We start from the raw sequence: 16887 nt of genomic DNA, 5'->3' as shown, positions 1-16887 counted from the left end.
GTAAGGAGAAAACAATTGTTGTTAGTGGATCTTGATGCAGAGAAAACATTCAATAGGGTAAGCAGGATTGTATGAGTAGGGCAACAGAACCATTTGCATTTCCTGATGAAATTATAAAGTTGATTAGGAGGATATATAAGGCATCGGAGGTGAAAAGTAAAGTAGGAGATTCCTCCTTGCTAAGTTTTGTTTGAGCAGAGGAACCAGGTAGGGTTGGCCTCTTTCCCCTTTGTTATTTGCATTATATTTAAAACCATTGTCAAAGAAAACAAGGGCTTCAGAAATTCACAGATATAAATGGTATTGGTATGGTAGTCAAGAAAAGTTGGCTTTATTTTCAGATGATATCATTTTATACATGATAAAACCAGTAAACGACATTTCAGTATTGTGGAACATTCTGAGACAGTTTCAAGTCTTTTCAGGATACAAAATTAATGCAGATAAAACAAAAACATTACCTGTTAACTATGTATCCATGAAATTATTACAGTGTGGATTACAAAGGATTCTGTTATAGCAGCTAAGGGTAGGGGATCACGTCAGTCGCCCTGCTAGACAGGGGTCCAGGGAAGTAAATATTGTGGGAAGAAATAGCCAGGGAATTGTTTTGGCTAGGTTTGTATAGGCCCTAGGGCTGATAGGTTCATAGCTTCATAGGTTGGTACTAGCCTATGAAACAAAAGATAATACAAAAACTGAGAAATTGGAAGCTCTGTTTTATGGATATGGATAGCAAGATATAAGCACTGAAAATGTTTTTAGTCCCTTTAGGTTTATACACAGGCCAGACATATTTTTATCAATCAGAGGAAAAGCTGTGGATAGCAATTAATAAAGAGTAGAAGGATTTTACCTGAGTGGGAGACAGGGTAAGAGTTAAGTGGAATAAGATGACCCTTCCAATAGAACAAGGTGGTTTGGGATTACCTGAACTGGGTATTTCAGAGTTACACAGTTAAGGCTCCTATACATAGCAAAAGCAAAAAAGCTATAATTCAAAGTGGAAATGGATGATGATGAAACAGAGGTGAAGCTCAATAAAGGAGGAGAGACTAGGATTTTGGATGCAGAGCCTTAAGGAGAATAACAATAACCATAATGAATGTTATATTCATGAGGTATCATAGGTATTCTAAGCCAACATGAGGATGTAGAAAGGAAATTCTGTCAGTAGGGATGACTGTAATTAGGGTACACAGAATAGGCCAAAGGAGACTGGAATTCTCTGGAGAATGGCAAAGGAACCAGGGTACTATGAGCAAATAATTAGAGAGAGAAAGGTAACAGAATGGGAAGAGGCCAATAATTAATTTGGACTGCAGGCTAGACATTGCCTTCCCTATTAAGGATTGATATCAGAGTACAAGCAAGTACAGTGCCACGGTGGTACAGTGGTTAGTGTTGTTGCCACACAGCAAGAGGATCTCCAGTTCAATTCTCGGCTGGGGTGCCTTCTGTGCAGAATCTGCATGTCTTTCCTGCGATCATGTGGGTTTCCTCCAGGTGATCCTCTTTCCTCCCACATTCCAAAGACATGCAGTAGGTGGACTGGACACTCTAAGTTGGCCATAGATGAGAGTGTGTGCATGAGTGAGTGGTGCGACTGAACTACTGCGGCAGGGCTTGCCACCTGGCGGTGTAAACCTTGGCTCAAGATGATTGTCACTTGCGGAAGTGACACCCTGATTCCCATGTGCAAAATGGGAAAAGGGGTCGAGGATGGATAGATGGATCAGAGTACAGGCAAAGGGAAAGAAAAAACAGAACTGGTAGAGTTTTTAGTAGATTCTACAACAGAAGCTGCAATTAAAAAAAGGATAAGTAGTAGGGCATATAAAACACGGCATGATAAGTAGGAATCAATCAGCGGGTATTAGGAAGTGTTGAAAAGAGAGACTGGATAAGCAGTTCACAAAGAAACAATAGTGATATATGTATGGCTCCCAAATATGCAATAAAGTCTAGAAGATTTAGGAGCCTTGCTTGTATGCGCTTGCATAAGTATTTTTATACCCCAAGCAGATTCCAAATAATTGTTCTTCAGGTAGGTTCATAGGTTCATAGGTTCATACTAGGCTATCTGCCCTAGGGCATTTATAAGCCTGGCCAGAATGTGTTTGGCTTTCGCCACCCATTTTAAATTTATTTTGCTATGCCCTTTTTCGAGGTTAGTATACTGTGCCTCTGTCTAACAGTGACACAGAAGTGATACCCGGGGTAAACCTACGATCTCCCATCCACTCATCAAGATTCCTCTTGAAGAGAGTCAATGAGGGACTCTGCCTAACCTGGACTGGGATTTTATTCCAGAGTGAAGGGAGCCTCTGGGTTATGAATATGTCCCTCCAGCATGTCCTATTTATTTCAGTGCTGAGGTTCAAGTCTCTTGAGCGCGTAGCTTGATGGGATTTGGATTTTCTGAGGTGCAGCATGTCCATTAATTCCAGGTTGGACATGGCTTTATACGTCAGGCACAGATCGCCTCTGAACAGGCGGTATGCCATTGAGTAGAGCTGGAGTTTCTTTAACCGGGCAGCATATGGCATCTGTTTGAGCCCTTTGATCCTCTTGGTGAGGTACTTTTGGGGTATTTCCAGTTGCTGCAGGTGTCTGGTAAGGTACATCCCAAAAGGGGCATTGTACTCAATTATGGGCCTGATGAGGGATGAGTAAAGAGGCACGATGACCTCCCCTGATCTAGATGTGAATCCCTTCATGATTAGGTGGGCTATATAAAATGTTTTTCTAACCACTTTGGCCACGTGGTTGTCAAATGAGAGATTGCTATCAACTTGGGTCCCCTATGTGGTAATTTGTGGGCACTTTGTTTTTGCCAAAGGGGATGACTATACACTTTTTGGCATTTAGCTTGAGGCCATGGCTCTGGCACCAGTTGTCTGTTTCTATGAGGCCCTTTTAGAGGATGCTTGTGTCGGCTGGAGAGTCGATTATGGCGCCCAGTTTGCAGTCATCTGCGAAATTGGTCAGCCAAAGTCCTTCTGTGTTGGCCTGTACCTCTGAGAAATATATACCGAACAAGAGAGGTCCCAGGACTGAGCCTTGTGGGACACCACTTGTAACTGGTTTGGAGTCTGACATGGCTCCAGCAATTCTAACCATGTGGGTTCTGTCCTTGAGCCAGTTTGCAATCCATCTAGTGACATAGGGGTTTATATTTAAGCTGGTGAGCTTATCTATAATGCCCGAGTGGGGTATTGTATTGAAGGCTTTTGCGAGGTCCAGGTAGGCTGTGTGGACCACCTTCCCCTCGTCAATAGCCTTGGTGACTGTTTCAAAGAAATCAACCAGGTTTAAGAGGCAGGATCTGCCCTTAACAAAGCCGAACTGGGTAGGATTCAGTGTCTGTAGGTCCCCAATATCTTTATTTATGAGGTCCATGATGATCCTTTCCATAGCTTTGCAGACCAAGCTAGTCAGGCTTATGGGGCGATAGTTTCCAGGATCCGTTGAGGCACCACCTTTATGGAGAGGGACCACTGCTGCTGTACGCCACTCTTTGGGCACATATCCTGTAGTAAGGCTGAGATTGAACAGTAGTTTTATGTTTGGGTTTAGCTCTTCTTGGAGTTCATGTAGGACGCAGCCCGGGACACCGTCTGGTCACATTGATGCTGTGTTATTTGCTTTGGAGAGGGCGGCTCTTACCTGAGCATCTGAGATGTCAGGGGGGCAGCACTCTGCTGGGATAGATATTTGCCCTTTTGGTGGGGAGGGGGGGGGAGAAGTTTGCACTGAACCTGTCAGCTAGGATGTTGGCAATGTCTGTGGGTTCGGTGTATTTTTTTGTCATTTTGGACTAATTCTGAGCATATCTGGGAATTACCACCCAGGTTCCTAACATAACTAAAGAAAGCCTTGTGATTATCCTTAGTGTCCTGTGCAATTTTTCTCTCGAAGCTGGCCTTAGACAATTTTATGAGAGCCCATAGTTTTTTGCTAATACTGATCAGTGATGCCTTCCCTTTTTGGGATTTTGCTCTATCATTTAGTAGCTTACTCCTTCTATTGTATAGTTTGTTTATGGCTGGGGTCCACCAGACAGGACATCTGCCTTTGGAGGATTGGATCTTGGTTTTATTTGGGATCGCATGATCCATGCATTCCTGAAGGTGTTCATAGAATGCGTTTATAAAGGATTATGCGGTCTGGGCCGTATTTTCCACAGGCCCAGGGGCTTTGAAGGATTCCACCTCGGTTTTGAGGAGTGTGAAATTTGCTTTAGAGAAGTTTTGCACTGTGATTTTCTGGGCAGGGGGTGGGGTTGGGATGTGAATATCCAGTGAGATTAGTTTATGGTCTGATCTTACCAGTGAGGGATACACTTCTGGTCTGGAGCATAGAGTCCCCATGTTGGTGATGATCAGGTCCAGTATGTTTTCCCCTCTTGTGGGAGTGGTAACAAGTTGTTCCATAGCATTTGAGTGTATAAATTCTAGGAACCTTTGGGCTAGGGTGTTGGAGCTAGAGTAATGCTCCCAGTCTATGTTTGGGTAGTTGAAGTCGCCCAATATAATGGTGTTTGGAGAGACCTTCATATTTTCCAGTGTTCTCAGGAAGGCCAAGTGGGGTTCCTGGGTTTGGGAGGGTGGTCTGTAGCAGGCTATAAACTGGAAGGCAGTTTTACCCAGTGTTAGTTGCACATGGATAGTCTCTGATGCTTCGTGCTTTGCCACCAACCTGGAGGTGTGGGTATCTTTGATGAATATCGATACTCCCCCCTCCTTTTGTGGTTCGGTCCGAGTTTTGGGGCTGAAAAGCATGGTATGAGGTATAACCTGGTAGTGCTGGGGTGCTCTTGGGACTCCTGAACCAGGTTTTTGTTACTGCACAGATATCGATGTTCTCCATGCTAAGGAGAGTTTCGAGTGCGTGCATCTTGAGGTTTAGACTTCTGGCGTTGAGTAGCATTACTCTTAGTTTCTTATCCCTTGTGATACCTATGGAGGTGGGTTTGTCTTTTGAGCCTTGCCTAAAAAAGGCACTATGGGGGTTTGCAGGCTGCAAATGCTGGAGGCATGACAGGAAGGAAAGAGATAACTGGGGATATATTTTTGATAGTGTAATGTGTTGGCAGACTTTCAAAATTCCCTGCAGGCTAATCTATCAGAAATACTGGGATGAGCAAATTGGTGTAGCTAAGGATAGGATAGGATTTTATGAGGAGGATAGGATTTTATGAGCTATGACACAGAATCAGAATTGCCTAGACATAAGTAAGGCTTTACTAAATTTAATTCTGGAGGCTGCCAAAAAAGCAACTACTGGAAAATGGAAATCAAAGTCTAAACCAACTGTACTAAAAACAGTAACTATATTAACAGAGATAAAACAACTGGAATTGGGATCTTTAGAAAAGGGTAGGAGCAAATTAGACAGAAAAAATAGGAACTGTGGGAATATATGCAGAATAATGTTTTGAAGGAGGAATGAGGTTTAAAGGAAGGCAGAAATTGAATGAGCCTTGTAATGTTTGACTGACAATAACTGGACAGATTATAAATCATGTATAATGTTTGTAACTGAAAACATATCATATGGTTTGTTTTCATTTATATAATAAATGTATATATTTATACAATTGCCTGTGTCATGTCATAATTTAATAAAGATGTTTCTTGTTTAAAACAATACCACATCCATACTTAATATCTTAGACCATTCAGTCCCTAACAAACTCCTGGTATAATGTTGTATACTATTTAAATTTAATGCCAATATTTTATATCATCCTTTTCCTTTCTTTGCATCTTCCTAACTTTCATTTTTTTCTTTTTCTTCTTCTAACGCACTCCCAATAGATTTTTCATTTTGTTCTTGTTCTTCCCATGCCTCCAACCCCTCCTCTCATCTCCTCTCCTTCATCACTTATTTTAACTTGTATCTGAGACCTTTCCATCTGCAGACCATCTGCCTTTTCATTTCCCCATCCTTTTTGGCGTTCTCCACATTTCCTTCTGCTTCATTTATTTCCCTCCATAATAATTTCTTCTTCACATACATCTTCAGGTATATTTTCAAGCAGCTGCCCCTTTTCTCTACCATTTCTTCTACATTTTTCCTTTTTTGTTCTAACAAAGGGCGGTTCAACCAGGAATGTCCACTCTTGCTACATTTTATACATAGTAGGTTATTCCTGGTAACATGTACCCCCCCTTTCCAAATTGTCTACACCTTCTTTTGTTACAGGCTTGCACTAAATGTGTTGTTTCTCTACATAAAACAAGCTTTTTATGTTGTCCCCAGTATCTAAAAGTGCCCCTTTTTTCATTTAATATTATGTTTGGTACATGCTGCTAGTTTTACTTCAGTCACATTGAATGTTACTCATACTTCCTGCCCTTCTGTTCAAACTTTTCTTTCATTTTACACTTTTTTAACATCATGTACTTTACTACAAACACATAGAAAAAGGTTCTTAACCCATATTATTCTACACCTGACTTCGGAAATATACATTTGTCTTTTTAACTGCATTCCTAAATTCTAAAACAGAAAGTCTTTCCACAGTGACATTCTTTTTCATTTGCTTCATTCATAAATCGTTCTGCTGACAGATGTGTTTAAAATGTCACTTGACAACAGTCTTCATTATGTAAGTGAATTAAGGCTCTTATGTTTTTTAAATCAAAACCCAGTGGCAATATCATCTATAATGTTATACCTGTTAATAGCTTCATTGCTTTTTGTTTTGATTCTTACCACTGTTTGCTTTCTCTGGACAGTCAGTCCTTCAATGTTCTTTTGCAAGCCTTCGCTTCCCTCTTCCTCCATGGCTTCTCTTCTGACTCATAATTTTATCACACGTCTCCTTTTCAGTGTTTGTGTCAGTTTGTCTGACCTCACCCTGTTGCATTTGTATGTTGTTAAAACTGACTTTTCCAACAGCCAAATGTACATCCAGATTTATAACAACATTTTTTTCTCACACAGCATCTTACCAATATTTTTAGAAATTTCCTCCTCCTGCCACACTCTTTATGCCATCGTATTCCAGTCAGTCTCATCTCCATTGTTTGGTTCTTCTTCCTGGATTAAATCCATTAAGATTTGTGTTCTAAGTCTTTCTCTGTCAAAACTGGTCATAACTGCCTCTACCATCTCTGTATCAGTATCACTAGCTGTGCAGCACTGTCATCTCTGTGACTGCTGTCCTCTTCCAGGTTGGAAATGTGTGAGCCCAGCAGTGGCCCTCTACCCCCACCTAGTGGCTCAGATTGAGAAGAGTAGAGGAATATCCCCAGATTTCCCTTAGTTTTAATACTACCTCTGGTCTCCTCTGAAAACCCGATCAACAAAGGATTAAAAAAAATATTTGGAAAACACTGTGAGCTACAGCTGTGAAAATGACATTTATGGTAGCATAATGCATACATTTTGCACTTCAGTCTCTTCCAATTGGCTGTTCCTAATGTTTTACAATGAATTTCAGCATTCCTATTCAGTGTATATATATATATATATATATATATATATATATATATATATATATATATACACATACACACATTTTGAGTGTATACCTCTCAACTGTAGAGATTTTCACAGAATGTCCAGATTTTTAAATCTTATTTTTGGTCTGTTTCTCATAAAATGTGTGGATTTCTAGCAAATTATTGAGGATTGAAGTCACTAAATAATACTTAATAATGGCAGGCATTTAAGTTTCAGACTTCATATCCTTCAGAAAATAACAATGTAAAATTTGTCATTCTAACAGCTTTGTAAGTTTATACGAGCAATATTTAAAATCTGTCCCTATTTTTGGACCTTTGTACCCCCATTTTTTTCTGGCATTGTCCGGATTTCTTGTGTTGACAGGTTGATGTGTGTGTGTGTGTGTGTGTGTGTGTGTGTGTGTGTGTGTGTGTGTGTGTGTGTGTGTGTGTGTGTATGTGTGTGTGTGTGTGTGTGTGTGTGTGTGTGTGTGTGTGTGTGTGTGTGTTCATAATATAATATGAAAGGTTCAGGGCTGTTTCATTGCATGGAGGTATGGGCTGAAATCTCCTCAGAGAAAAAGATGATTTGTTTGTCATTTTTAGTTTTATTGAATGCCACTTTGGCTATTGGGATTTACTGCACATGCTGAATTAATCTTCATTAGATGGTAACATAGTCTAGTTGAGCCCCTCTGATACCCTCCAGTATATCGTACCTGGCATACTGTGACGGGGTGATGTTAGGTACTTTTATGCCACTGTGCTGTAGTTTTCTTCTCATATGTCAGATCTGCAAATTTTAAAAACTAAAACTGTTTAAGTACACCTCTCTTATCTTTAAGGGCATTCTGTGTGTATTACAGCACACCATAAATTAACAACTGCAAAATATAAGTGGCCAGAAAGTAAGATTACTTAGTATTGTTTAGAAGATACTATAAAGAGTAACACATCATATGACAGTCAAAAGCCTTTAAACTGACTGACAGTGACACAAGCTTCCTTTAAACATATATATATGAAGCTTGCAGATCATCTCATGGTAATCTTTTTAAGTTAGAAACGTGGAGACAATCTATTTGCAGTAAAAACCCAGGTCACAAGTGTAACACATGCAAGTTAAACAACCGGAGCATTCATCTATGGTAGAATTAAGTTTCATACGTAAAGCTAACCACTGCACCTCACTTTTTCTGAAACAGGAAACAAATGTTAGCATTTCCTTTGCGGTTGTACTCACTGCCCTGTGTGACTGAACTCATTTTGCCAGATGCGTGACACTAATACCAATCCACTTACCTTTTTAACAAATGATGAAATGAATATTGACATAAAGCAAACAGGGTTCTATCGCTCAGTAGCAGGGGATGTGACTCTTGTTAGACTTTCCTAACACAAGACCACAATCTTCTGAATTGCAAAGTTATTACACACAGTGGTTATAAAAAGTGTACACACTCCTGTTCAAATGCCAGGTTTTTGTGATATAAAAAAATGAGACCACAATAAATAATTTCAAAACTTTTACCACCTTTAATGTGACCTATAACCTGTACAATTCAATTGAAAAACAAACAAATCTGTTAGGAGAAAAATATAAAAAATAAAAAAAAACGTACAATAAGCTGGTTGCATAAGTGTGCACACCCTTAAACTAATACTGTGTTGAAGCACCTTTTGATTTAATTATAGCATTCAGTCTTCTTGGGTACACACACCTGCCATCAATTAAAGAGACTCTGATTAACCACAAATAAAGTTCAGCTGTCCTAGTAGGATTTTCCTGACATTTACTCAGTTGCCTGCTACAGCAAAAAAGCCATGGTTCGCAGAGAGCTTACAAAGCATCAAAGGGATCTCATTGTTGAATAGGGTTGCCACCTTTTCAAATGTCTGAAGTGGGACAATTGTGGTACAAACATCAGATTTTACAGGCCAAAACATACCCACAGCCAGTACAAAGGACAGAACTTCACTGTTTTGCCTAAATAAAAGCTTATTATTGTAGCATTCTAGTTGCTTATTCTGTTTTTGATAACATTTAGGTGTTTCAGATACAGAATAACTGTTTTATGCAACAATTACATAAAATATAGGAAATTATTTTGCCCTAAAATCTTAGAACATTGGCAATTTTTACAAGTTTTTTGCAGGACACAACTGCCCAAAGAGGGACTGTCCCTCGCAAAGTGGGACAGATGGTAACCCTATTGTTGAAAGGTATCAGTCAGGAGAAGGATACAAAACAATTTCCACAGCATCGGATATACCATGGAACACAGTGAAGACAGTCATCACAAAGTGGAGAAAATATGGGACAATAGTGACATTGCAAAGTACTGAACATCCCTCCAAAATTAATGAAAAGACAAGATGAAAACTGGTCAGTCAGGAAGGCTGCCAAGAGACCTACAGCAACACTGAAGGAACTGCAGGAATTTCTGGAAAGTACTGGTTGTGTACTATATGTGACAACAATCTCCCGTATTCTCCATATGTCTGGACTATGGGGTAGGGTTGCAAGACGGAAGCCTTTTCTTACACAGAAGAACATCCAGGCCAGGCTAAAATTTGCAGAACAATACATCGTCTCCCAACAGTATGTGGGAAAATGTGTAATGGCCTGATGAGACCATGGTTGGACTTTTTGGCCACAATTTAAAAGGTACGTTTGGCGCAAAAACAACACTTCTCATCACCAAAAGAACACCATCTCCTCGGAGAAGCAAGATGGTGGCAGTATGGCAGCTTTGAGGTTGCTTTTCTTCAGCTGGAACTGGGGCTTTAGTCAAGGAGGAGGGAATTCTGAACAGTTCCAAATACCAGTCACTTTTGGCCCAAAACCTTCAAGCATCTGCTAGAAAGCTGAAGATGAAGAGGAATTTTACCTTTCAACATGACAATGACACCAAGCATACATCCAAATCAAGAAAAGAATGGCTTCACCAGAAGAAAATTAAAGTTTTGGAATGACCCAGCCAGAGCTCAGACCTAAATCCGATAGAAAATGTGTGGGGGGACCTGAACAGGGCTGTGCACAAGAGATACCCTCACAATCTGACAGATTCTGAGCACTTTTGCAAGGAAGAGTGGGCAAATATTGCTAAGTCGAAATGTGCCATGCTGATAGACTCCTACCCAAGATGACTGAATGTTGCAATTAAATCAAAAGGTGCTTCAACAAAGTATTAGTTTAAGGGTGTGCACACTTATGCATAGTCCTTAGTCCTTGGAACAACTAGGGTGAGAGGCATCTCATCTCTGGGACTAGTGCCTGAGTTCAGAATTCTAATCACTGTAGGGTAGAAACTGTTACTGAATCTTGTAGTCTTGCAGCGGATGCTGCGATATCTCCTACCCAATGCCAGATCCTTAAACAGTCCATGTGCAGAATTTGTGTTGTCCTGTATTATTTTGGTGGCCTTTTGGATGCTTCTTGCAGAATAAATATGTATCGATGGAAGACTGGAACCTGTTACCTTCTCTGCAACCCTCACCACTCTTTGTAGCGCCTTCCTTTCCGTAACTGTGCAGCTTCCAAACCACACTGTGAAGTTGCAGGTGAAGATGCTCTCTAGTGCACCTCTGTAGAAGGTGGAGAGAATATGAGGAGGAAGCATATATTTTTTTCAGCCTTCTTAAAAAGTGGAGGCATTGGTGCACTTTCTTGATCAGCTGGCTAGTGTTTCCCAACCACGGGAGATCCTCTAATATGTGTACACCCAGGAATTTCGTACTCTTAACCCTCTCCACACTGTCAACATTGATCCTGAGCACTGGGTGGTTTGTTTTCCTTTTCATGAATTCGATGATAATCTCTTTGGTCTTGCTTACATTCAGGTCAAGGTTGTTCCCCCACCCCCTCACACCAACTGATCAGAGATGCTACCTCCTCTCTGTACGCCCTCTCATCCTCCTTTGTGATGAGCCCCACGACTGTGGTGTCATCAGCAGACTTGGTGATATGGTTGGACTTGTGCTTAGCATAGCAGTTGTGAGGCAGGATGGTGAATAACAGTGGGCTGAGAACACATCTCTGTGGAACCCTGGTGTTTATTGTGATGCACTTTGATGTGTTCTTACCCGAACACACCCTCTGTGGTCTCTCAATCAGGAAGTCCAGGATCCAGTTACAGAGATATTTACTGATTCCTAAATGTGTCAGTTTTTCTATTAGCTGTATTGGTACCACCATATTAAATGCAGAGCTGAAGTCTACGAACAGCATCCTCATATAGTTGTCTGCTCTCTAAATGCTCAAGGGAGATGTGTAGGGCTACTGATATGGCATCAGCTGTGGATCAGTTAGCTCTATACGCAAACTGCAGAGGGTCAAAATCAGGAGGTAGGCATGATGAAAGATGCTTTTTGATCAGCTGCTCAAAACACTTCATAACACTGAATGTCAGAGCGACTGGTCTGTAGTCATTAGGGCTGGAGGGAGTGGTTTTCTTAGGTAGTGTGATGATGTTAGTTTCCTTGTAGCATGAGGGTAGTTTTGCCATGGCAAGAGAGGTGTTAAATATTTCCTTGAGAACTGTGCATAGTTGATCAGCACAGCCTTTTAACAGCTTGCCCAGTATGTTGTCTGGGCCAGCAGCCTTTTGGGGGCTCACTCCCCTTAGCTCTCTTCTTACCTCCTCTGTGCTGAGGCTCAGTACTGCATCCTTATCATCAGTGGGTAGATTTAGTGCCAACCTGTTGTTTCTTTCCTCAAATCTACCAAAGGAGATGCTCAAACTGTCCAGGAATTCAATGCTGTCCTCTCACTGTGCTGACCTGATTTAGTAGTCAGTGCTTTCCTGTATGCCTTGCCATAGTCTCATTGCATCCTTCATGTCTATAAAGTGGCTCTGCACGTTTCTGACATACTCCCTCTTAGCCTCCTTTATACCCCTCCTCAGAGTACCTCTTGCTACACTTAGGGCTGCTTTGTCCTTAGCCCTGTAAGCTGCGTTTCTCCCCTTCAGAAGCTCATATGCCTTAAGGGTGACCTTTGGCTTCTGGTTAGCTCTAATAGTGATACTCTTGGTATTTGTTACCCCATCAACACAGTTTGAAATGTATGCCATCACTAACTCTGTGTATTCATCAGTGTTCAGATGCTGATTCACTGTGGCTGCCTCCTTGAACATATCCCAGTTGGTTCTTTAAAAGCAGTCTTGGAGGGCCTCCATAGCCCCCTTGGGCCATACTCTGATTTGTTTCTTTGTGGGTTTCTCTCTAACCAGTGCAGATTTGTAAGCTGATGATAGCAAGATGGTATAATGGTCAGAGTTTCCCATTTGTGGAACCTGTTTAACTACCTCATGTGTCCGAAATGAACTCTTTCTCAAACTAATTCAGGGTATTCTGAAAAGGAAGATTGCTACTCAAAGAGTTCAGCATTTGCAGTACTATATGACTAGCTATTTATGCAAAATTGTAATTGTGCTCAAACCTGGCCCTACCTCGCCCTACCATAATGTAGCCCTGCCCAGTCCTCATTAGCTCCACCCATTTATTTGCTTCCTTGCTTTTAAGTCACCAGATGCCACTGTCTGTTAACTTTTTTGTAGGTTCATATTTATGCCCAGAAAGAGAGCTCTCTAGCCACTGATCTATGCACTCCCTAATTATTTCTTGGGCAGAACCCCTGGCAGGGACTAGACAGGGTCCTGTACAATATAGTTCAAAAATTAAACTGGAATGGATACCTCTCAACTGTCCTTGATTTTCAAGGATATCTACAGGTTCATAGGTTCACAGGAGTTTGCTAGCCTAGTGGCCCTAGAGCCCTTACAAACCTAGCCATGTTGATCCCAAGTTACCCCAATTGTCCTTATTAGGTTGACATAATTCACAAACTGAGTCTATGGTCAACAACAACTAACCCTGTCCATGAGGGAGATGGGTGTCACCCCGGGGTGCATTTGTGGTCTCCCATCCATTTGTCTAGGTTGCACTTAAATATTGTCAGTGAGGAGCTCTGCTTCATGTGAATTGGAAGTTTATTCCAGAAGAGCAGCATTCTCTGGGAGATATATCTGTCTCTCCAGCATGTTCTGTTAATGTCACAGGCTACAGTAAGATCCCTAGATTGGGTGACTCTTGTGCCATTAGATTTGTGGATGTTCAGGATTTCCATCAGGGCAGGGTCAGAAACTGCACTGTAGGCCAGGCACAGGTCACCTCTCAGCAGCCTATACAATACAGAGTACAGTGACAGGGGCTTTCAGTCTATCCACATACATCATGGTTTGGAGGCCCTCCATTTTCCTGGTGAGAAACTTCTGTGGTCTCTCCAGCTGCTGCAGGTGTCGGGTGAGGTATATGCAAAATAAAGCATTGCACTCTATTAGTGGTCTTATAAGGGTTGAATACAGTGGGGCTATAATATCCCTAGACCTGGATGTGATGCCCTTACGTATGAGATGCGCAACATAGAAGGCTTTCCTTACCACTGTGGAAACTTGCTATTCAAAGTTCAGATTGTTCCCAGGTCTCGCACCACTGGGTTTGAACTTAAGGAGGTGTTGTCAATATTGAAATTAGAGGGGATTCCATTATGCCAAAGGGAATAATAATGCACTTTTTTGCATTTAGTTTTAGACCATGGCTTTGGCACCAATCATTTGTCTGTTTTAACATCATTGGGGGACTCAGTGATTGCATCCAATTTGCAATCATCAGCAAACCTGGTAAGCCAAAGGCCATCTACTTTAGCCTGGACCTCTGAGAAATAGATTTTAAACAATAAAGGGCCCAGCACAGATCTTTGTGGTATGCTGCTGGTGATTGGTCTACTGGTAGATGTTGAGTCACCAACTTTGACAATATGTGTTCTTTTGGTGACCCATTTGACTACCCATCTAGTAATGTAAGGGTTAATCCCCAGCTGGGAGAATTTCTTAATGATACCTGAGTGGGGGATTGTGTCAAAAGCCTTGGCCAGGTCAAGACAGGTAGTATGCACTGTCTTACCTTCATTCAGGGCTTTGGCGACTTTCTCAAAGAAGTCTACCAGGTTTAATAAGAATGATCTTCTCTTAATGAAGCCAAATTGGGTTGGGTCTAGAGTATGAAGGTCACCTATGTCCTTGTTGATAAATTCCATGGTGATTCTTTCTATGGCCTTGCAGATGAGACTGACTAGACTTATGGGTCTGTAGTTCCCAGGGTCAGTTGATGGACCCCCTTTGTGCAAGTGGATTACTGTTGCTGTTCTCCACTCCGCTGAAACAAAGCTAGGCTATGGTTAAACAGAACACTAAGTGGATCTGCTAGGTCCTGTTTTAGATTGCTTACTAAACAACCTTGGATATTATCTGGTCCCATTGAGGCTGTGTTCTTAGCCTTTTAGAGTGCAGATATGACCTGATCTGTAGAGAAATTAGGCAGAGGACTGGTGTTACGTATGCTTTGGGGTATGGTTAGTGGGGCCAGGGGGTGAAGTTTGTACCAAATCTGTCAGCTAGCAGGTTGTCAATTTCCTCTGGTACAGTATGAGTGGTACCATCTGCTACCAGTCTGGCACATAGCTGGACATTCCCTTTCAGATTTCTGACATAGTTAAAGAATGCCTTATGATTATCCTGAGCTAGGGATGCTATTTTAGCTTTGCAATTAGCATTAGAGGATTTTACATGACTTCTGATTTGCTTGTTCAAGCTGCAGAGGGAATTCTTCCTCTGGTGAGTCAATTCCCTCTTATTCTTAGACATCAGTCTCTTCCTCTTGTTATATAACCTGTTTATACTTGAGGTCCACCAGGCTGGCTTGTTTTTTTTTTGGGGGGGGCCTGGTTTTTATCCGTACAGGTACAGATGAGTCTATATAGTTGCTAAAGTGTTTATAAAGGGTATCTGAGTACACCTTTGCATAGCAGTCATTGTTGTCTGTGAATGTGGGGGCTACAAAACTTTTTATACCATTGCTTAGTAGTCTATAGTTTGCTTTGGAAAAGTTTTTTTTAGGTTTTTTTAGCTCCTGGGGGGGGGGGGGTGTCAGGTCTAATAGTTACTTCAAAAGAGACAGTTTTATGGTCCCACCTTACCAGGGAAGGCATTACACAGGGAGAGTACAGTGACACCTCATGTTGGTAAATACTATGTCAAGGACATTTGAGACTCTTGTGGGGGTGCAGAATATCTGTTCCAGGGCATTTGAAATGACAAAGTCCAGGAACCCCTGGGCAAGTGTGTTTGCAGTGTATGTCATCCAGCTGATGGAAGATAGTTGAAATCACCCATGACTATGGTGTTGGGCTGTATGGTGAGCAATTCCAGTAAGTCCAGGTAGGCGGTGTGCTTTTTTTGGTTCATAGTGGGGGACCTATAGCTAGCAATGATGTGTTAGGGTATTTTGCTTATAGTTAAATGGACATGGAATAGCTTGAGAGAGTCATACTATTTGACCAGTCTCGAGGTGTACTTGGTTTTAATGAAGATGGATACACCTTCACATTTGGTTCTTTCATGCTCAGTAACTGCATAGACATCAGCATCTTCCAGGATGAGGAATGCTTCCAGGGAGTGCAGCTTCGTGTTTAGACGCCTAGCATTAAGCAGCAGAAACTTGAGTTTTGCTATGTCAGAAATGTTGTTTTGACATTTCCTAAAAAAGGCACTATAGGGGAGGCAAGCTTTGCCAGTATCAGAAAGACTAGAGGAGACAGGTGCAGACCACGTCTGGCAAAGCAGCATGGCCTGTTGACCATGTCATCCCAGGATGGCAGATACTGGATCCCCCAAGACTGATACCAGAAGCTAAGCCAATTGTTGAAGTCAATCAGTTTTTGTTTATATTGTGGCATCATCCAGGGTGAAGGTAAGAATGCTTCTTAGGGCTAGGGTCATATCTGCCTGGGACACATAATCTGAGAGTTCAGTCATGTCTCTCTTCATATAGTCCAGAAGGGTACATCTCAAGTCATTCACCCCAACATGAACTATGACAGAGTCAAAACTGTACTTGTTGTTGAGTGACTTAAGTGCATGCGTGATTTGACGGATGATAGCACCTGAAAGACAGCTGACTGTGACCTTCTCCTTGTCCATCCTGGTGAGAGGAACATCTACATGTCTCACTATGGGTCCCCTTGACTTCATCGACACGCCGAAACATCGACGCTAAGAAGACCGACACGAGAAGACCGATGAGACAGATGATTGACAATGTGAAATCCCGACAGCCGAAACACCGACATGGGCAACGTGTGAGCGCGAGTCTGTAAGTGTGCGATAGTGAGGGGATTTAGCGTTAGGGAGTGGACAGGTAAGTGTGTGCTAGTGAGGGATTTAGCATTAGGGAGCGGACAGGTAACTGTGAGATAGTGTGGGATTTAGGGTTAGGGTGCGGGAAAGGTGAGTGTGCGGTAGTGACGGACTTTAGGTGTAGTGGCGGGTTAAGTGAGTTAGGGTTAGGGTGCGGGTAGGGTAAGTGTGCG

Source organism: Protopterus annectens, chromosome 7.part0, assembly GCF_019279795.1.
Source record: "Protopterus annectens isolate FY-2018-M chromosome 7.part0, PAN1.0, whole genome shotgun sequence".
NCBI lineage: Eukaryota > Metazoa > Chordata > Ceratodontiformes > Protopteridae > Protopterus > Protopterus annectens.
This window is presented reverse-complemented; position numbering follows the sequence as displayed.